The sequence below is a fragment of the Meles meles genome, chromosome 6 (assembly GCF_922984935.1).
Source record: "Meles meles chromosome 6, mMelMel3.1 paternal haplotype, whole genome shotgun sequence".
Lineage (NCBI taxonomy): Eukaryota > Metazoa > Chordata > Mammalia > Carnivora > Mustelidae > Meles > Meles meles.
This window is the reverse complement of record NC_060071.1, coordinates 86996890-87019706: the sequence shown is the minus strand read 5'-3', so window position 1 is coordinate 87019706 and position 22817 is coordinate 86996890. Positions and strand designations below refer to the sequence as shown.

General features: G+C 39.5%; 1 protein-coding gene and 1 pseudogene across 1 annotated transcript in view; both read right to left on the bottom strand.

Moving 5' to 3' along the window:
• Positions 1 to 22817, bottom strand: part of NPAS3 (neuronal PAS domain protein 3) — an 863147-nt gene that overhangs the window by 502821 nt on the left and 337509 nt on the right.
• LOC123945234 lies at positions 7966 to 8089 on the bottom strand (annotated as a pseudogene).

Here is a 22817-nt window from a genome sequence, read left to right as displayed (position 1 = left end):
TCTTAATCAAAACTCTTTAAAGGGTAGGGATAGAGGGTACATTCCTCAATATCATCAAAGCCATCTATGAAAAACCCACAGCAAATATCATCCTCAATGGAGAAAAACTGAGAGCATTTCCACTAAGGTCAGGAACACAGCAAGGATGTCCACTATCACCACTGCTATTCAACATAGTACTAGATATCCTAGCCTCAGCAATCAGACAACAAAAAGAAATTAAAGGCATCCAAATCAGTAAAGAACAAGTCAAATTATCACTCTTTGCAGACGATATGATACTTTATGTGGAAAACCCAAAAGACTCCACTTCAAATCTGCTAGAACCCGTATAGGAATTCAGTAAAGTGTCAGGATATGAAATCAATGCACAGAAATCAGCTGCATTTCTATACACCAACAACAAGACAGAAGAAAGAGAAATTAAGGAGTCCATCCCATTTACAATTGCACCCAAAACCATAAGATACCTAGGAATAAACCTAACCAAAGAGGCAAAGAATCTGTACTCAGAAAACTATCAAGTACTCATGAAAGAAATTGAAGAAGACACAAAGAAATGGAAAAATGTTCCATGCTCATGGATTGGAAGAAAAAAATATTGTGAAAATGTCTATGCTACCTAAAGCAATCTACATTTTTAATGCAATCCCTATCAAAATACCATCCATTTTTTTCAAAGAAATGGAACAACTAATCCTAAAATTTATACAGAAGCAGAAAAGATCTCGAATAGCCAGAGGAATGTTGAAAAAGAAAGCCAAAGTTGGTGGCATCACAATTACAGACTTCAGGCTCTATTACAAAGCTGTCATCATCAAGACAGTATGGTACTGACAAAAAACAGACACATAGATCAATGGAACTGAATAGAAAGCCCAGAAATAGACCCTCAACTCTATGGTCAACTAATCTTTGACAAAGCAGGAAAGAATGTCCAATGGAAAAAAGATAGTCTCTTCAACAAACGGTGTTAGGAAAAATGGATAGCCACATGCAGAAAAATGAAACTGGACCATTTCCTTATACCACACATGAAAATAGACTCAAAATGGAGGAAGGACCTCAATGTGAGAAAGGAATCCATCAAAATCCTTGAGGAGAATACAGGCAGCAACCTCTTCGACCTCAGCGGCAGCAACATCTTCCTAGGAACACTGCCAAAGGCAAGGGAAGCAAGGGAAAAAATGAACCATTGGGATTTCATCAAGATCAAAAGCCTTTGCACAGCAAAGTTAACAAAACTGAAAGACAACTGACAGAATGGGAGAAGATATTTGCAAAAAACATATCAGAAAAAGGGCTAGTATCCAAAATCTATAAAGAACTTATCACACTTAACACCCAAAGAACAAATAATCCAATCAAGAAATGGGCAGGACAGGAACAGACACTTCTGCAAAGAATACATCCAGACTGTCAACAGGCACATGAAAAAGTGCTCCACATCACTTGGCATCAGGGAAATACAAATCAAAACCACAATGAGATACCACCTCACACCACTCAGAATGGCTAAAATTAACAAGTCAGGGAATGACAGATGCTGGCGATGATGCAGAGAAAGGGGAACCCTCCTACACTGTTAGTGAGAATGCAAGCGGGTGCAACAACTCTGGAAAACAGCATGGAAGTTCCTCAAAAAGTTGAAAATAGAGCTACCTATGACCCAGCAATCACACTACTGGGTATTTACCCTAAAGATACAAATGTAGTGATCTGAAGGGGCACATGCACCCATATGTTCATAGCAGCAATGTCCACAATAGCCAAACTATGGAAAGAACCTAGATGTCCATCAAAAGATGATTGGATAAAGATGTGGTATATATATATATATATATATATATATACCACATCTTTATGTGGTGTGTGTGTGTATATATATATATGTATATGTATATTATATATATATATATACACATATATATATTCCATTGTATTCCATTGTATACATCCATAGTATTCCATTGTATGTGTGTGTGTATATATACATTGTATGTATGTATATACATACAATGTATGTATATTCCATTGTATGTGTGTGTATATATACATACATACAATGTATATATACACACACACATACAATGGAATACTATGCAGCCATCAAAAGAAATGAAATCTTGCCATTTTCAACAACATGGATGGAACTAGAGGGTATTATGCTTAGTGAAATCAGTTAATCAGAGAAAGACAATTATCATATGATCTCCCTGATATGGGGAATTTGAGAGGCAACGTGGGGAGTTTGGGGGGTGGGGAAGGAAAAAATGAAACAAGATGGGTTCAGGAGGGAGACAAATCATAAGAGACTCTTAATCTCACAAAACAAACTGAGGGTTGCTGGGGGGAGGGGCGTAGGGAGAGGATGGTGGGGTTATGGACATTGGAAGGGTATGTTTTATGGTAAGTGCTGTGAAGTGTATAAACCTGGTGATTCACAGACCTGTACCCCTGGGGCAAATAATACATTATATGTTAATAAAAAAATTTTTTTTAAATAAAGCACTGTAGATCAGTTCTGATTAGGTAATATTGTGTAGTGATGTTTCTTTAAAAACCTAATGGATATAGGCTGAGCCTTGATTTTTTAAAAAGTGTGAATAAGAGAAACTTACATGGTAAATATTTTATAATATTTGATAATAGTGTTTCAAATGATCTAAGATTCATAACAGATTTCTTCAAGTAGATGAACTTCCAGGTAAGTTCTAACTTTCCTCTGTAAAATATAAATCTGAAATTGACTGTTCTTTTACGTTAATTGTCCTGACAGTTACTGTGGTATTCTCTCTGTTGGTGCACAATATCCTACTCACCATTAAAAAATCCAACGTTAATATCTGGAATGAAATTTCTAAATTTCAGCACACTACTTTGAGGATTAAAAAGAGGAAGTTATCTGAGGATTACGTTCCAAAGTACATCTTGTATAGATAAGTACAATTCCTAATGGCCAAACATCATCAAATATAAATAGTTTTTCCAGACACAATAAGTGGGAGAAACCATTTTTAGGGGTGGCTCAGCTTGATGAATTTCTTAGATGATGACCATTTTTCTCATCCTGATAGCAAAGAATATACACACTTAGTAATAAATATGAGGAAGCTCACAAGCACTTTGAAGCACTACCATACCATCTCAGGCCTCTGTCATATAGAGGAAGACTATCCTATGTGGAAATATGAAGTGAGAAAAAAAGTCATGAAAACCCAGGTGGTTTTTTTGTTTGTTTTGAAATTTCCATTGAAATTTCTAGGGAAATTTCTAAGGATTTCTAACCAGATCATCACTGTTTAGGAACTAGCATCAGTTACCATTGCCACTAGTAGCCTATGTAGTAATGTAGATCATTAGTGATAATGAAGGTATTTCTCTGGAACTCTACTTCAATTTGGAGTACATTAGTCTTATAAAAGCTTAGGTCTATGTTTTATTTTTATGACTTCCTAGTGTATTTTCAACTATCCTCCTCTAAAATCTAAAAATAATTCTCCCTTTCGGTTTCTTTCATCAACTTCTTTCCACAGTTTGATGTATAGACTCAAAACGATCATTGAATTTCACCATTTTTCCGCATGTTACAATTCATTCCAATTTTATTCTGGCTACCACTGACTCTTGTTAATTTCTGAATTCCCATCCATCATTTTTTTGAGTTTCACTCAGTTCCCAACTGCAGGACTAGATATATCATCACTCTTTCAGACCTTAGCCTATTCCTTTCACCATGCTCCAAGATTTCTGTTTAGTGTTTTATTGGTTTCTGTTGAGTGTTTCTATTCAGTGTTTTCCCCCATTCTTAATTCCTTAATAATGACACTTGCTAGTACAAAAAAAAAAAAAAATTGGTTTTGCATCCACCTACATATTAGTTGTTACATCTAAATCTTCCCCTCTTAAGGCCTCTTCAAAAATCTATTTCTGTTCATTAATTTAATCATTAATCATTTATTCAAAAACATTTATTGAGAATCCAATTGGATCCTGAGAATAAGTTGGTAACTGAAACACACACAGTGCCTGCTTTCATATAACCAATAGACAGTGCACAAACAGGAGAGAGCACACCAATGTTCATTTACAAATTATGTTGGAAATAAATCAATGTTCACTCAGAACAACTGTTGGTCCATTTCCTTGAGATTATATAAGATATTCACGTAGTTTTAACAAAGTTAGTGCCTATCAATAAGTCATGAGAAAAACAATGATGAGCATTCAACCACTAAAATGAACATGCCTATTGATTTATGACCTAAGAAAATGAATTCTTCCATGTGCTAACACTACTATGGCGCTTGAAGAACTAATAGTTTATACTGCAGATCTGTATCCTCTCTGGTATTATTCCTGTACTTTAAAATATCTAAATTTCTTAACCTAAGTGTTTTAATACTACAAATACTAATTAATATCGCAAATGCATGTGAACTTGTTCACAAACATTCACGCAGTTGAATCAAACCCAAAGGACATGTGAACATTCAAGTTGTCCAAGAGCACCCATCAGGCTCAGCTTCAGGAGTTCTGATGGAGCTTAACAATGACCAGAAGCCTCATAAGTCTTCCCACTGTATCCTGTGTTTGTTAACACAATGGTAGAATTTTAAAGTTTCTCAAACTTCAAAGTGGAATGTACTTTTTATGCTTCAAGTAGCATGCTGGGGTAATTTAAGGAATAGCGTTTTAGATACCAACAGCTTTATTAAATCTCAACAATCAACATTCACTATGATAGTTAGGCTTATATTACACAGTTGTTGTTGAAAGCAAGCTTTGTTTTACCAGCCCAACTTCAAAAGATGGAAAGCCATAATCAGCACCATGTACAGACCTTAGATTCTTCAAGTTCAAATCCAATTTTGAATTATTTCCTAAATGTATTTGGAAGTAAGACTTTTATGGCAATCCAAACTATCAAACATTTTCCAAATACAAAATACTATCCTAGATACTCTTAAAGATGCTCAAGCTTCTAATCAAATTTATACTCAAATCTTTGAAAGCGTTTTAATCACACACACACACACAAAAGATTTCTGTAGACACTTTAATTAAGATATTGTAAGTGGTCTTGCAGGGTTACCCGAAATATTGGCAAATCTTGTCTCCCTTCAAATTTAAAAGTTAACCTCTGTGCTATGGTTCTGAATTATCTTAAGGATGACCCACATCTATCCTAAACCTACATCTTTTGCGTGACAGATGACACATGTGTTTGATGCTACCAAAATTGTTTCCTACTCAAAAACCACCATATTGAACTGAACAGTTGCAACAATTCATTGAATGGCATTGAATCATGTTCCAAATATTTTCCTAGATCTTAATTTTATTCTATTCATAAGGAAAACGTGCTTCAGAATCCCATGTATTTTATCTTTGCTTCCCTCTCCCATCCCAACCCCTGCCACTTCTCTCTCACTTTCTGGCATTAAAACTCTTCTAACTGAAATAGAAGATTTACCTCAGAACAAACTTAAGCACACACACACAGTCCAACTCAGCTCAGATTTAAGTACGTTAAAAGGAAGGAAGGGAGGGAGGGAGAGGAGAAGGCGGGAAGGTGGGAAGGCGGGAAGGCAGGTCAGATGGCAGACCAGCCTGGCTCCTAGAATCTCAATGTTTTATCCAGGGATTCAAATAATATCAGCAAGATCAAATTTCTCTCTGTCCTCAGGTTTTGCCTTCCACTTCAAGGGCTTCAACCTCAGGCTCCATGAGTGGTAAGATGGCTGATGATTCTGCCAAAAACTCATGTTGTCAGGTTCAAATGCAGAGAAAAGAGTGTGCTTTTCTTCCAACAATCTCAGCAAAGAGGTCATAAGTGTATTGCTAAACCATCCAACGAGACATACCTGGGGTATCCAGAGCCCTACCTGCAAAAACTGAATCGCAGATCTATTCCCAAGATCACACGTGGAAACAGCTCTACCTAAATGAAGGGGCTAAGATGTAGGATAAGCATAGCACCTCAGAGGAAAATTGTGATACTGATGTTATGAGGAAAGTGGATGCACATTAGGTGGCCAAAGTAACATTTTCACTCCGATTCTCCAGTTTAACATCGGATTATGCACATGGAACTATGGCAGCTACAGAAATTCTGTATTTGGGATTTAAGGTATGAATCTACCGGGAAGGACAGGAGTGGCCCTGTCATAAATTTTCATTTGTATGGGAGGCCCACTGTATTTACTTAAATCGCATACTAACTTGGGGGTACCTGGGAGGATGCAGTTTATAAAAGGAATACAGGTCCCCAGGCCATCCCTTGAAGGATGTCACCATTCCAGGATGTGGTTAAGAATGGTAAATAGGAAAAGGAAGGATCCATTTCTGTTTCTGGTTTTCTGGTTTTTCAAATTCTAGGTATCATGCGTAGTTAAGAAATGCAGTCAGATTATAAATAATATTTATTGCCTTTGTTCATTTATATGGAAAAAATCTTCACAGCTCAGACAAATGACTATTAAGCTACATTTCTGCCTATATGCTATCTCCCCAGAATCCTTTAAAATAAAGAGTTTGCTGCAACTCTGCATTTAGCACATACCCAAAGACCAGATGGAGAGGGTAAAAAAAGGATAGGACAGAGCTTGTCAAGAGGAAAGGGGTTAACGAGAGGGAAAAATCAACATTTCTTTGTTCTCAATATATTGATTTATTCATATAAAGTAAATTGGAGAGCGAAGTTAGAGTAATTTCTAAAACTGGTAGAAAGTTGATCAGTCTTGAGCAGGCAAAAAATGTTGCTAAAGAGCAGTCTGGGGAAGCTTTCCCCGAAACTTCATCTATAAGAGCTAATTGGGGGAAAAAATGAACATCTGGGTGGTTTAGTGGAAACCACAACAGACCTTTTACTGCAGGAAGTGCCTCAGAAATATTAATAACCAATTGCTCCCTCCACTGCACCGTGTGCGATTAAAGCTCCAGTATGTGCACCATTACAAGGCCAGCGTGAAAGGGGGGCAGGAAGGGACTCATCGAAAGCCCCCGGAACCTTGGAACAGTTGAAGTGACACTCCCTGCGATGATAAATGACGTCCGTCTCGCAGCAGTGGCGGCAGGCACAAGGCTCCAACACCAGCGAGCTAGCGAACTCAGAAAGCTCTCCTGAAAGAGTTGGAAATGTCAATGCTCCCATTTCCTCCTAATGGAAAGAAGATTCTTTCTATATGCCAGCGGCAGGGTTCCTGACAGCAGGACCGAGGAGAACCCGAAATATTTATTTTAGTAGGTTGGTGTTGGTGTGGTCTTTTTTGTTTATTTGCCCGTAATAGCCTCGAGTCAAATTACTGAAGATCATGGTTAGAATTTGGCTTAACCGTGAGCAGTGTTTCTCGTGGAATACATGGCCAGCATTTCCAAGGGTAAAGGAATGATAAATGAGAGAAAAGGGGAGAGAGAGGGAGGAAATAAAAATCTTCCTTTATTCATGATGGGAAATAGGGACTTTTATTCTATGGTTTTTCGTTATGTTCTGAGTAACAGTATAATCATTTCCAGATAATAAAAGTTACTTATTGGGAACTTATGATCTATATGGAATAAATCTAAATGCTTTGTGTGTATTGCTGTTTATGTTCTCAACAACCCAGAGGTAAAGTTCCCCCCTTCACAAATAAGGAAATCGAGGCAATGAGAGTCAGTTGGGTAACCGGCTCAGGCAACACTCAGTAAATGGCCCTACTAGGATTAGAAGCAGACAAAGTGTATTTCAAACCTATGTTCTCAACACATTTATAGAGACTATAGGTCTATCCAGCTTATATACGAAACAAAAAAAAAAAAAAAAAGAAAATGAAATTGAGAAGATTTCTACTCAGAACTCTGTAGCTACCCTAAAACAACTCTGTTGTTGTTACGGGTCTCTGATCTAGGTGGAATCCCACACCCAGACATAATTGTGACATGGTGGTGGTTTCCGGCTCTACCCACCACACACTCATCTGTTAGGACTACATTACTGAAGACACACAGAACTCCACTGGGCTGAAAAGATTCAAATCAAAACCTTGAATTAAACTGATAAGAACAGATACTACACTTGATCTTAGCCAAAAGGCCGAGATTCTGCTGAATCACAAGGCCTAAACTCCCCTCTTTGTTTCCCTTTCCCGCCTTTCTCTTTGCGCGCGCAGGTATCCCAAAGCCAATCCGTGAACGCCAAGTATGCCTTTTTTCAAAAGTTCAAACTGTCAGCCAATCAGCCCCGCCTCACCCAAAACTTATTTGTGCCTATCTATAAAAACCCTGCACCACTCCAGCCTGGTGTGCTCAGCTGGCAGGAGCTGCTGACCACCCGCAGGCGCCCGCGTTACAATAAAGATCCTCTTGCTATTTGCAAAAAAAAAAAAAAAAAAACAAAAAACCTTGAATTAACACCAGGAAAGGAATGTTGTAAAGACACAGACAGGGAGACATGGAAGAGCCTGCATTTATGAAATACAATCTCTTAGGAGAAATTTTCACTATCAAGGAAGGTATGTGTGTTTATTGGGGTCTATGTGTATACGTGTACATACATTGAATAATGGATATATATATGAGAGGAGGCATTGAAATAACAACATCTTCAATGGAGAAAAAGTATCTCTTATAGGAATTGAAGTTTCTGTGTATGTCTTTAAAAAAAAGGCCTACGGGGGCGCCTGGGTGGCTCAGTGGGTTAAAGCCTCTGCCTTTGGCTCAGGTCATGATCTCAGGGTCCTGGGATCCAGCCCCGCATTGGGCTCTCTGCTCAGCGGGGAGCCTGATTCCCTTCCTCTCTCTCTCTGCCTGCCTCTCTGCCTACTTGTGATCTCTGTCAAATAAATGAAATCTTTAAAAAAAAAAAAAAAGACCTATGGGGGTGAAGAACAGAAACAAAGTAGAAGCTACAGCAGTAGGGCAGGGTCAGACCATGCTTTCATGGTAAAGACTGTAGACAACCATAGCTTCTGTACAAAGAGAAACTGCTGAAACCTTTTCCATGAAGCTCTTTTCTGCTCCCCGGGCTACACATAGGCTTTCTGTCCTTTGAACTTCAGTTGCACAAAATTTTCATCTTTCTTCCGACACCATCACATTCTACTACCTTGTCTTATGGTTATTTGTGAACACGTCCCTTTACACATTTTTCTTCACTTAGCACCTGTACAGCATGCTGCCTACAGCTCTTCAATAAATGTTATCTTACTGGATTAGTGATCCATAGTTGAATGATCAAAGATTCTTTTACTTCAAATTATCTGATGACTAACAAACCTGGGTTTTCTTCATATACTGCCTTAACACTCTAACTTCTTAATTCTGAACACTTAACTACTGCTGGAAGCAAATTATTTTTACCTCTTGTACTTGACCATAAAGCAAATTACAACACTTTATAGTATTTGGATTTTTACATCGGTCTTTTCAGTTAATTTTATTCTTTTGTAATCATAAGATCCTTTCCTCTTATCCTTTTCAAGGTAACTTTATTACTCACAATGAATTCCCCTTTGCATATATTACTCAGTTTATATTAAGCTTTCCATCATATTATTTAACATCCCTTATCAAAACTGTTCAAGGAAGCATTATTTACTATACCAAACTATGAAAACAGTCCAAGTGTCCATTAACAGATGAAAGGATGAAGATGTGGTATATATGCACCATGGAATATTATTCAGCCACAAAAAAACCAAAATCTTGTCATTTGCAAGAACATGGATGGATCTAGAGAGTGTGATGCTAAACAAAATAAGCCAGTCAGAGGAAGACAAATACCATATGATCTCATTCACATGTGAATTTAAGAAACCACCACCACCACAACAAAACAATGAATAAAGGGAAAAAGAGAGACCAAGAAACAGACTGTTAACTATAGAGAACAAACGATGGTTGCCAGAGAGGAGATAGGTGGGGGCGGGGGGGATGAGTTAATAAAATGAAGGGGATTAAGAGTACACGATGAGCATTGAGTAATGTACGAAATGCTGAGTCACTACATTGTACACCTGAAACTAATGCAACACTGGATGCTGACTACACTGGCATTAAAATTTTTTAAAAGACTGATTAAGGAGGGGCGCCTGGGTGGCTCAGTGGGTTGAAGCCTCTGCCTTCGGCTCAGGTCATGGTCTCAGGGTCCTGGGATCGAGCCCCACATCGAGCTCTCTGCTCAGCAGGGAGCCTGCTTCCTCCTCTCTCTCTGCCTGCCTCTCTGCCTAGTTGTGATTTCTCTCTGTCAAATAAATAAAATATTAAAAAAAAAAAAAGACTGATTAAGGAAAAGCTGGTTCCCATCCTAGGCATTTTCTATTTTGTTTTTCCATCATTATATTCATTAAATCATCACTTGAATAATGTTTTTTTTTAAGTTTTTAGAACATTGCAATACTGTCACATTGCCATCAACATTTTTCAGAATAAGGAGATGCTCAGTAAATCTTTACTGAGAAAAAAGCAAAGAAGGGAAAGGAGGAGGGAGGGATTTCACCATCTCTTCCACGGTTACCTTCAGCTTCGATAACCTTAAAGTAAGTTTCACAATAAATCTTGCCCACACTTTTGAATTTTTAAAAATGTGTTCTCTAATTCATTGGATCCCGGTTTTCTTTTCTACAACCTAAGGTTTTTAACCATTAAAGAGAGTAAAAAGAGTAGGAAGCATGTTGGAGAAATAAGGGGAGTTGGTCAAGAATGAGGACATGGCCATGGCCCCCAGCAAGAGAAGCTCAACTTGGAGGAACCAACTACTGGAATATCTGATGGATCACCAGAGCTGCTACTGAAACAACGGGCATCACAGGTGCATTCTGAATGCCGCCTACCAAACACAGCAGCAGTATCACGAAGATGACGTCTTGGTCTTCTTTATATCCCTCTTTATATCAATATAACCCCATTGGCACCTGGGTGGCTCAGTGGGTTAAGCCTCTGCCTTCGGCTCAGGTCATGATCTCAGGGTCCTGGGATTGAGCCCCGCATCGGGCTCTCTGCACAGCAGGGAGCCTGCTTCCTCCTCTCTCTCTGCCTGCCTCTCGGCCTACTTGTGATCTCTCTCTCTCTCTGTGTGTGTTACATAAAGAAATTAAAAAAAAAAAAAACTTTAAAAATATAACCCCATTAATTGTGGTAAGCTGAAAATTTCTCACTCTCGAACCCCAACGTAGTCTTTCAACAAAATATATTCTAGAAAATGCATGAGGAGCCTTAGACTGGGATTATCAGAATTCACATACTTCAGCTGTTTACAAAATATACCCCCATGAAAGGGAGAGAAAGGAGGAGTTGTTCCAGACCTCTACTCTGATGTCCATCAAATAACAAGCATCTACTTGGTCCTATTTGCTTACGCTTTTGGGCAAGACATTTTTGCAGGAAGTCTCCTTGGCTTTAATACAATAATAAAAAACACAAATTGAAAACCATCAACTGGCCAAACCTTTTCTTTTCACAAAAAAATCTTTTTTTTCTGTAAAAAAAAAATTCAGGGGATATTTAAAATAAATAGAAAACATCTGGGTCTGTATTTGTAACACAAATGTATAGGGTTATCTATTGTATTATTGTGTGTGTGCACGCACGCACATGCACACACGTGCACACGCGTGTGTTCTGATGACAGAAAGGAATATTTAAGAATGAAAATCCAGCCATACTGGCCACAAGGAAGATATGCCATCTGAAGGGAGTCCACATATCCAGGCAAGGATCCCCAGGGAACATCAAGGTTCAACAGAGCCTAAGTCTAAGGGCTTCCTGAGTGGAAAGAGTCTGTTACCCTCCCTAATTCAACAAAGAACCATCATGTTCTCTGGCTGCAAAGCAAAGCATAAAATTTGCAGAGGGAGCCGTGCTTTATCGCTCTGTGTAATGGGCAGCCTGTGTTTTACTGTTAAGCCCAGTGCTTTTTCAAATGGATGCTTTTGAAATACTCCAGAATATAAGTTCCTAAAAAGAGAGCATACGTATAATAAGCATGCTGACTGAATAAATAAGAATACTCAATGCCCCAATGCCTATGCCTATAATACTACGTGAGGCAAGTGGTACGAAATACTGGTGCTGTTTTCTGAAATATAACCTTCTCGATGTATCAAAGAGGGACCGTAGTAGACAAACACTGAGAGGCGCCATCTCTCACCTATGTGGTCTTCCTCCCAATCTTAAGAGGAGCTAGAGTGAGGGAAGGCTTTGAACACCTGGCCATTTGTCAGCTAGGGCTGCTTCCAGCAGAAGTCAGGCACAGAGTTAAGGGAGATGATGGCAACATTATTCCATAACACCTTCCAAGTGTTATTACAAAATGACAATATTGTTTTTAGCCCATTTCCCTTAACCAGATTGACAGAATTACAGGTTGACATTATTGTGAAATTTTATGATGTATCATGTTAACTGTGCCAGTTTGATTAGCCTTGATTGACAGCCTGTACCTGAACAGAAAGTGAAATACCTCAAAAATATAAAACCAGCAAATCTTGCATGACTTTCACAATAAACACAATCTCTAGCTAACTTAATTTTTAACTAACTAGGAATTTCCTCCTAACCTCATTCTATTAAAATTTCATTTCTTTCATCCTCATCTTGAGGCTGTGGCTTGAGGAAAATAAATCCAGGCAGCAGTTATAAAATCACCGTTGGCTTTCAGAGACTTTAAATGCATTAGGAACAGGCTGCTTGCCTACCGCGGCCCTGCCCTGCATTAGCATCGAGGAAACAGACCTGGCATCCCCACACAAAGCCCAGGCTGAGACTGGAGGCCTTTAAAAACACAATATAGGAAGCCAGGAGTAAGCACCCATCCTCGGCATCACCATACCTCCTCAATGCTTCTCTCTTACAACGTCCTCATCTGTCACCCACACAGAAGTTGCTAGACTCTGAAACAGTGGACTTGCAGCCAGACTGCCTAGTAAATTAAGCAGAGAGGCTGGACTTTCCCCTCCGGCTCTGCAGGGTGAATCAGATCTACAATTCAATCTAGAATAAGACTGGTTATTTCCATTTACCTTGCAGATTAACATCACTCACACTGCAGGATCTGGACATACTAAGCGGTGCAATTAGCCACTACTACCAGATTCCACTGGCCACGGGATTTGCAAACACTCCTGTACAAAAGTGCACCAAAGCCAAACTCAAAACTCAAAAGCGGGGACTCAAGAATCTGCTTTACTTCATTCTTTGTATCTCTTTGGAAATCTGCAACAATTATCCTGCCGGTTTAAAATTACTGCATCACACAGGGATTATTCAGATGCTTCTCCATTCTGTTCTCTGTTGCACCGAGTAGAGACATGAGGTTTCTACAGAATGAGTCCCTGAGCTCTGTGGCAAATCAGATTCAGAGCACAAAGCGTCCACTTACGAAAGAAAGCAAGCCACCTATAAAAAATCCAATTTTTTCAACCTCTTTTACTTTTTAACGTGAATGGTCCATCAAAGAGGTTTTGGTTATTATTCTTATTTCCTGGGCAAACAACCAGTTGATTATCTGATTGGCAGGAAGGAAATGTGACTGCCAAGACGCACTGGGGCATAGTTTGGTAACACACCCACACAACCTGTTAGCATGGAGCCTATGTGTCCGTTTACTCATACATACATTTGAACTTAATACATTTGTTATTAATCCCATCAAGTGCACATTCACACAGAAGAAAAACATGCTTAACACCACTTTCTTGAAGATTCTGTGTGCTTCGGGCAAGTGGCTCCCTAGCTTTGCTCTCTCCTAAGGGTCCCAACCGCTTCTTCTGATTGCTCTCCTCTACGATTCTTTCCACACCTAGACAAGTAAAATATAATCCCGAGATAGAAAGCGCACTTGTATTTCCAGGATCTATTTTCTAGAGTTTTGGTTTACCCTGATACTCTGAACTATGAATATTACCTAGACCCTCAGGCTAACAGTGGACAGTCTCAGCAAGTAGCATGAATGCAGACAATTTTAAATGCTCTGATAGATATGCTGAAGGTTTTTAGAATGTAAAACTATACATATACTGAGTCTGTCCTTTTCCTGATGGGATTGGTCATGAAACACGCAGCTCCCAGAAAGCTGTGAAAAAGAGCTCAAACTCCACCTCCTTTAAGAGGGTGCCCAGAAGTACAAAAGACTCCATCTACTGGGAAACTCAAGGCTGTGATGGGCAGATGGGTTAGGCAGGAGTTCCTGGGTTGGAGGGGGTGCATTTTGATGGAAAATACCACTAGGCAAGAAGGACCATGCCAGTGTCAGGCAACAGTGCACAGTGACAGGGAGCTGGCAAGGGCAGGTTATCAATGTCATCATGCTGGGTGTCATGAAAGCCAGGGTGTCATCCCTATGGATTTCCAGGGCTGGAGCGGCACCAAATTTTATATATATGAGTGAGATACAGATCTATATTTACACAGAGATACAGAGATAGATGTCTGTCCATAGCTATATGGAATGCATGTGTGCACACATACATACACATATACACTCACACACACAAAAGCAACATTGTGGTCAAAAACAGATGTTCTGGAGTAAGAGAATCTGCATTCAATCCTGGCTCCAAAACTCACTAAGCATGTACTCTGTGCAAATAATTTAACTGCTTTAGCACCCCAGTTTCTTATCTGCAAAATAGTAATAATGGAAGGGATTATAAGGATTTACGTGTAATGATCTATGTGAAGCACTTACCACATTAGTTGGCACAACCCCAATATTAAAAAAAATGGCTATGTATCATTATCTCTCCCCTTCAGTAACTGGGAGACATAGTTATGTCTATGAATGGTATCCTAATTTCATGAAACTCTTCTTTGATTCACCAGTTCACTCAATAAGCACTAACTGCCCACCTACCACGTGCCAGACACTGCGCTAGGAGCTATTGATTTCATCAGTGAACATTCCCTAGGTTGGTTCATTCTGGACTCAGGTTCTATAAGGACTCGAAATGTACAAACCGTCATTTTGAAATTGTATTGCCACATTAATAATTTCCATATAACTACCTCTGAACAATATGACCCATCCTGGGCAACGTATATAACCTGGATAAGAAGAGCCTGGATGGCTTGTGTGGACTCTTAGAGTGTACTTCTCTGGGGAAAGAGAGACACTCAAGGAAGGCTGTCCTGAGTCACCAAGCATTTAGTGCACAGAGGAGGTATGTATAAGGCCCAAATGTACAAGGCCCAAAACAGATGAGAAGGCACTGTAGGGCACAGCTACAGAGCTCGGACTCTGGAACGGTCATTGAGGGCTGGGGCAGCCACACCAGGCAGGCCTGGCTTCCCCACAAGCACCTGTGCTGAGCTGTGCAGGTAGCTAACCTCTCCCCTCCAGTTTCCTGTTCTCAGCTAACCCACGTCGGAGGGGTCTACAAGGAGCAAGTGGGAAATGATTATAAAGCCACCACACATAACATGTGACCAATGAACACTAACTACTGTTACTAAGGGATATGTTTAGTCCCTTCGCAAAATTTGATTTCCTCTGAAAGGAGAAAGAAAACAAAACTCCGCCTACATGAAATTACCGGAAAACACAAGAAAACAATACATTGAAAAGTACAAAATCATAGAACAAAATAAGCAGTTTGGTGGAAGATTAATGCACTCCGTTCAAGAAGCCCTGAGTTCCAGTGTGATGTGCCACTGACTAGTTCTTCAGCTATACATTCGTCTTGAATCTCCCTTACCTTCCATTTTCTCATCTAGAAAGATGACTTTTAACTCCACATTCAAATCATGTCTCCAAGTTCAAAGGGAGCCAGAGGAAGGGTATACTGGTGAATCTGGGCTTGAAGCACGGAGTAGGGTGTCCTTGGACTTACACCAAGTAGCGAGAGAGACACTCAAGTAGAGGTCAGAGGGCGAATACCTTCAGAGACTATGGAGTAAGTAAACATGGAGAGAATGGATAAGAAGTTAACTCCTATAGAACAGGGTAAGCTAATGTAGCAGGAAAGGCATAGGTCACCGGGAAGGCAACGGGGGCAGACAAAAACCAGGTGGTCTCTCTATCCTTGTGCACCCTGTCAGTCTCTCTTCCTGCTCACTTGCTCCCACCCCACCCTTCCTAGGGACTGCATGCCTCACCTCTTCTCTCTGTGGGATTCGTAATCACAAAAAAGTCTGTCGACTAATCCCTGGAAATTCCAGAGCAGTTTACAGCTACTCTAAATTGCTCCATTAAAAATTCTTAGAGTAATCTACATTGTAAAACTTCATGTTTAACGACAAAATGAGCTTGCAGCAAGATGCCCATACAATGAAAAGCAAAGAAAGCTTCACAGCATGTCCATGAGATAGTTATTCCAAAACCATTTTTCACATACCTGCCCCCCCACCAGTAACTCCAAAACTGCAAAGTTCATTTCTTTTAACCTATATTCATATACCAGCTATTTTTAAAATTACAAATTACATTGCCAGGCTTTTGTTATCTAAAGATAAATATCCTATCTGCAAATTAGATTTTTTTCCCCATAGCATCACTAACCATGTATCTTCCAGATGACTCCAGGGATAACCACCATTCTCAGCACAGGAAGTAGCCCAACTCCCATTTAGGAGCTGATTTTAAAGAAATCATGGCTGCTATTTCACTATGGAGAAATATCCTATTTCTACTGTATCAAAGGGATATTCCTTTGTTTCTTTTTCTATCTTCTTCACAGTGGGAAAAGTGGCAATTTCAGAAACGTAATTCTCTGAGCAAGTCAATCCTCAGCCTACAGTGGAAAAGGTTCTAAGAAAGCAGTGTACTTAAAAACTACCTAATAGAAAAGTAAGAACAAGGCCAAATTTTGATGATGAAGTGCCAAGAAAGGCCTTCACCTCTTCACTATTTCCAGTCACAGTAGCATGAGACCACGATAGGGAGGATGAGGCATATTAGGTCATTCATACCAAGTTTCTATGGCCCCACAAGGAGACAACTCCCTCAGCTGAATAAGCACAAGCATTTGCTTACTGAGGATTCTGTTAATAGCATCGGGGGGCACCGACACTGTGCTGACATCATACCCCCCCTTATCAACACTTGCATGTCTGTCTCACAGAGTTTTGAAAAGCAACTATTTTATTTCCATATTCGCCAAACCTAGCAGATAGTTGGTACCAGGAATGAGTAAAAGCATTGGTCACACAAAGGTTTCTAACTTTCCAGGTGGTGTTTAATTAAAACAAAGAAGTCCTACCAAGTATGAGATATAAATACTGATCCTGAGAGAGCCCCAGAGTTAGGAGGCTGGAGCTGAACCCCGGTCTATCCATTTAACTGGCTGCCTGATCTTGGAGCTCAACTGACTGTTTCGGGAGAGGGTAATAGTCCTTGCTTTCAAGTGTGTACCAGCCTGGGGAATGGAGACACACTAATGAGGACATCCCATAAAACAGTACAGTAAGTTCTATGACAGACGCAAAGACAGGATGGGAGGAGACGGAATACAGAGCCCCACGGGAGCTCGTCAGAGAGAGCACCTAATTCAGTCTTGACTAGTGTGGAGTGGTGGAAAGGATGGTATGCCTCAAGATTTAAATTCTACTCTTGGCAGACTTAGGCTTTGAGACAGGAGTGGCAGGCCTGGGAGATGTGGAACAACAGAGGTAAGAGGTACCATCAGCACAACCCCCAGAAGACAGGAGCTAAAGAGGCTGGCACAGTGAAGGGAAAGAGTGTGAGGTGAGGGTATACAGGGCTATGGGAAAGATGGCTCTTCAGGGCAAGGTAGAATCTTGATCATGGTGATCCTATCGAAGATGAACAAGACTTCCCTCACTTCCCTCTCACCTCTATTATCACGTAAGATTTTATGCAATATTTACTTACAATGCCTTGAAGATTCCTACCATAAAAAAGATTCTGTTCTTAAAGAACAATGGCAGATGCTCAATATTAACTTCCATCCCTTCCTCTCCTTTTTCCTTTAAAGGCAATCCACGCAGGCTCAGTTCGAAGAAGGTAGAATGGATACTGATGACTTGATATTATGCTTTGTCTGATGCTAAATCCTGGAAGAGTTATCCTAATCACTGTCTAACATCTTTAAAATTATCTCAAATCTGACTCAGGGAATGGGAGAACAGTCTACCAGCATAGAAGAGGAACGAAGAAGGAGAAAGAAATCTATTTAAGAACTTTCCACTAGAGGCGGTGCCTGGGTGGCTCAGTGAGGTAAGCAGTTAACTTTTGTCTTTGGCTCAGGTCATGATCCCAGGGTCCTGGGAGCAAGCTTGGAGTTGGGCTCCCTGCTCAGTGGGGAGCCTGCTTCTCCTTCTGCCTCTCTCCTCCAGCTTTCTCTCTCATTCTCTATCAGATAAATAAAAAATAAATTAAAAAAAAAAGAACTTTCCACTAGATCATGTTTGAGATGGAACAAATGTTAACAGCATTCCTATTTCTTTCTCAGTTTATTGTTGGCTATACTTGTTGTTCCAGGCATAGGTAATTTCATTTGGATGATCCAGATGAATAGGAGTAAGAAAATAGTTTGCTCAGTAGCTAAGGGGCAGGCCATATAATATCCAGTTCATCTTAAATGCACAATAAATTATTCCTTAAATCTTAAACCTAGAAATGGTCACTAACATTTCCATTTGATTAGAAACTACAAAGATCATCTCCCATGCATGTGTAAGAAGGTTTGGAATCACTAAGGGAGCCAACCATCTGACTATGGCAGCCCCAAGTACCACCTGTTGGTTTTGTATTCCCCATGCCATTTGAGCTCAACTTCTGATTATCAGATTCTTACATTGCTCTGAGTGCCAAATGGGTATTTTATTTAAAGTATGTTTTTATTCTCCACATAACTATGCTAGGAATAGAAATGAGTACTCCATAAGCCCTTTAATTAATCTTGGAGAAGAAGTGTGCATGAATGCCAATTAGGAAGCCATAGATTCTCCATCTCTTTGGACCTTTCCAAAGCATACACTAGCGTAGTGGTTATGAACGTGGACTCAAAAATTGACCTCACCCTTGTTAGCTACATGCCTGTGGGCAAGTTACTTCACCCCTCTAAGCCTTGGCTTCCTCATCTGTAAAATAAGAGAGCTCATACCGACTACAGAGGAATGCTGAGAAGATTAAGTATGTTTATCATTTATAAACGATATACTGACATGACATGTGTGGGTGAGTGACAGGTACATGGGAAGTGTTCATAAATGTTACATACTATTCGATGTGAGTTTGCTGTTTCTCTTAAAAATTAATTTTTTGTCATAGTACTTGAGAAAAGTCATTTTTAAGGTAATATAAAAGTGGTCTTCTGCCAATAATTTTTGTCCTAATAATAATCACTGCAAACAATATAGAAGATCAGCTACTATAAATCATGGGACTAGAGGCTATTCATTTCCATTAGTATCATAAATATATTTTATCAGTATCTACAGTTTCCTATAGATATTTCTCATGTATCCTATTGGCATGCACTTTCCACCTCTACACAATCTATTTCTGGCATTGCCTCTACATTCCAATTATTTATAATCCTTAAAGTCAGAGAAATTATATAGAATTAAATCTTTTTAAAAAATTGGACACTATCTCTATGAATAAACACTGCCTTTTAAGTCATTGAAAGTATGACTCAAAAAACCAGCTGAACAGTAAGGGATACATGAACTATCCTGGAAACCATATTAGTACCTGCATATTTAACACTATACCTGTTTTCCTCCTACTATTTGTTGGATACACTTTGGGATGGGGGCAACATGTATGAGAAGTGCTTTTTTGAATACCATATTTTATTTTTAAAGATGTTTATAAAGATGGGAACAATTTAGGGAGGTGAAGTAAATGAACAAAAAATAGAACTCTGAAGAAAGGAGAAAAGGGAGGAAAATTAAGAAGGTGGTAAGAGAGGCCTGAAATAGCCATGAAGTCCTCTAAACTTGACAGAAGGGGGCCACAACTCTGATCTTCACATTGTTTTCAACATCTGTAACATAAGATCCACCAGTGTCTCAAGAGAACATAATTACTCCCTTGCAGTACCAGAAAGAGACCTTTCCCATGGGTCCTGAGAGAAAAGAAATCTGATATATGATGATCACCACTTTCTTGTGGTCAACACAATGATTAGTGTTTGCTTTTTTTCTAACTCTTTTGTGCGATGTCCCTTAAGATTCCACCCAATGCTCCAACACAATTCAACCCAAGAAACTGTCTAGTGGATCAAAATGATACAGTCTATTAAGACGCTTTCTGATAGATGGTGGAGAGTCACCCCATATCATTCTGAAGGCAAGAAAATGTGGTCAGATGATTCCTACACTTCTTTGAGAATTCTTGAAATGCTGGGTGCGTGGTGCGTGTGTGTTCATGTACATGCCCACTTCACCTTCCAGAACATAAATGGACAGTGGTAGACACCACTTCAGTAAGTTTGACTGACTTCAGTAACACTGAAAAGAGAAGAATAAACCAAGTTCTCCAAGACTTAGTAATGCCTGCACCATAGTAGTTCTACTTTTATTTATTGACCCATAGAAAAGGACAATACTAAACCAAATAACCCTATCTGGTGTTAGCAGTTCACTATGATGAAATGAACAGCAGAACAATAATCTTGAGCCCTGGGTGACCCAACTCTGTGACCATGGGCTGGCATTCATTTCTCCGGCTCTCTCTTTAATCACATATAAAGTGAGAATTTGAACCAGTCATAACATTCAGCAATTATGGACCAAGCCTTTGTTTGACACATGGAATCAGTAATATGTATCGATGTTCCTTCCCTGCATAATGAGCCCTACTCAGAGGAGAATGTGGGACAGAGCCACACGTGGACAGCTGATGAGCGATTTACAAGTTCCTAAGTCCCCCCTACTCTAATGATGTTCAAGCATGGAATGAACAGTAATTGTAAATCAAGGGGATGGGGTTAGACTTCTGCATTCTTTGATTCAAAGCATCCCACATTAAAATGGATTTTAAAATATTTAGGAAGGGATCCTAATGATGAGACAGTACAAATCAGCCTTGTCTGAAGACAGGATGATGCTACCCGTTCAGCTGGCCTGAAAAAATAGTCATGAATCTAAGTTTCCCCTCCCCCAGCCTCAGTCCCACCAGCCTATTCCCTTTCCAGTCCCACTCCAGGCTAGCAGTCGGGCAGACTAGTTAAAAGACAATTAGTCCAATTTCACATTCTCTAGCAGCCGAAAAATTTCATGTTATTTCAGTCACAGTGGATGGATGCCAAGTTCACTGGAAGCAGCCCTGCTGATTTATCCAGTCCATTTTAATACTTTAGAAATACTGTTAAAACATGGCTGTCCTAATTACACAGGGATCAACGCACAGTGTCCCTCTCACCCAGGATTCTCCCAGAAGGACTGCAATCAGCTGCATTCCCCTTAATTTCACCATGCAATTCCAACTAATTTCATCCTAGTACAGTGCTGTCAGACAACTCCCATGCCTCTGCGGTTTTAATCGATTAGCTCAATGTCTCTATAATGCATCACCAGCTGCCAGGCACAGAACTGGACGCTTTGCAAGCATTTCAGCTAAAAGACAGTTTAATTACTACACCAGCCTCTCAAAGGCATAGGCACAAAGCCTTGGAAGCAAATTATTAAAATATTTGGTGTCAACAAGCCACTTTATAACTGAGCAAACAATGACAATCCAAAAGATGGAAATAAGGAGAAAGTCAGTTTTTAAACTGTGAGTAAGCTTTTTATGGACTTGAATATATTCAAGCAAATGGACTGGCTTCAGCATCACTGTTTCCTGGCACTGTGTTTCCTGGTCATTCTTGGGTGGAATAGAGGAATATAGGAACATTTGGGACACTGACAGGCTTGGAACACTCTCCTTCAATGGAAAAGAAAATACAGAGGTACCTAGAATTGGCCCAGAAGTAGGATAAATGAGTCACAAGTCTGATTACCCTATACTCACAAACGATGGATAAAAACAATTAGGTCTGGTCACACACATGCTTTCACTGTCAAGTTTACAAGTAAAATTAAAATACCTATGTGCCAAGCATATTAGATAAATATAAATCATAGTAAAGCCAGAGAACTTTCAAAAGATACTGAAGTTAACCAGTTTAGTAGGACATGTTTTAAAACCATCCTGGGTATTTTTTCGACCACTCTGCGTATCAAAGAAACCAGGAAAACTGTGACCTGAAAAAATGTTCTTAGGCATGACTTAACAGTTTATACACAACTGGGCCAATATAAACAAATAAAATACAAGAATTTATTTTTAAAAACCTATTTCTAAATAACTTATCACAAGATCCTAAACATGAGTGTCAACACATTTCCTAAGGCCAGCAGGAAATTCAGGAAACCTACCGTCTCCAGGTCCCATGACAGGGTGTCGATGGCTGATCTTTGCCTTGTTTGATATCTTTCCTTAAAGGGAGTCTGTATGTAAGTCTAAAAATGGAAAGGACCTCACTGACTACAGAACAAATGGTCCCCAAACACCGACAGACAAGAAATGTACCTAGCCTCATTATCAAAAGGAGAGTCCAGATGTCAAATGAATGCTTATCTCCTTAATCAGAGGCATGTATTCGGTTAAAGACAGAAGTCAATACCTTGTTTCAAAGAGAATTTGGAATGAAAAAAATATGTGTATATATTTATGTTATATATCTATGTATAGATATAAATATTCCATATATACTTATATATGGAATAATGGTCTTATATTAAGTTTAGGTATGTATTTTCGCTTCTTATAAATTCATGTTGATTGAAATTGTTAACTAGGGGGCACACTCCAGATACATTACCATAGGCAGAGTATACCAGCCCAAATTCACTGAGTGGCTATCCCCCACATGCAGGAAGGGACT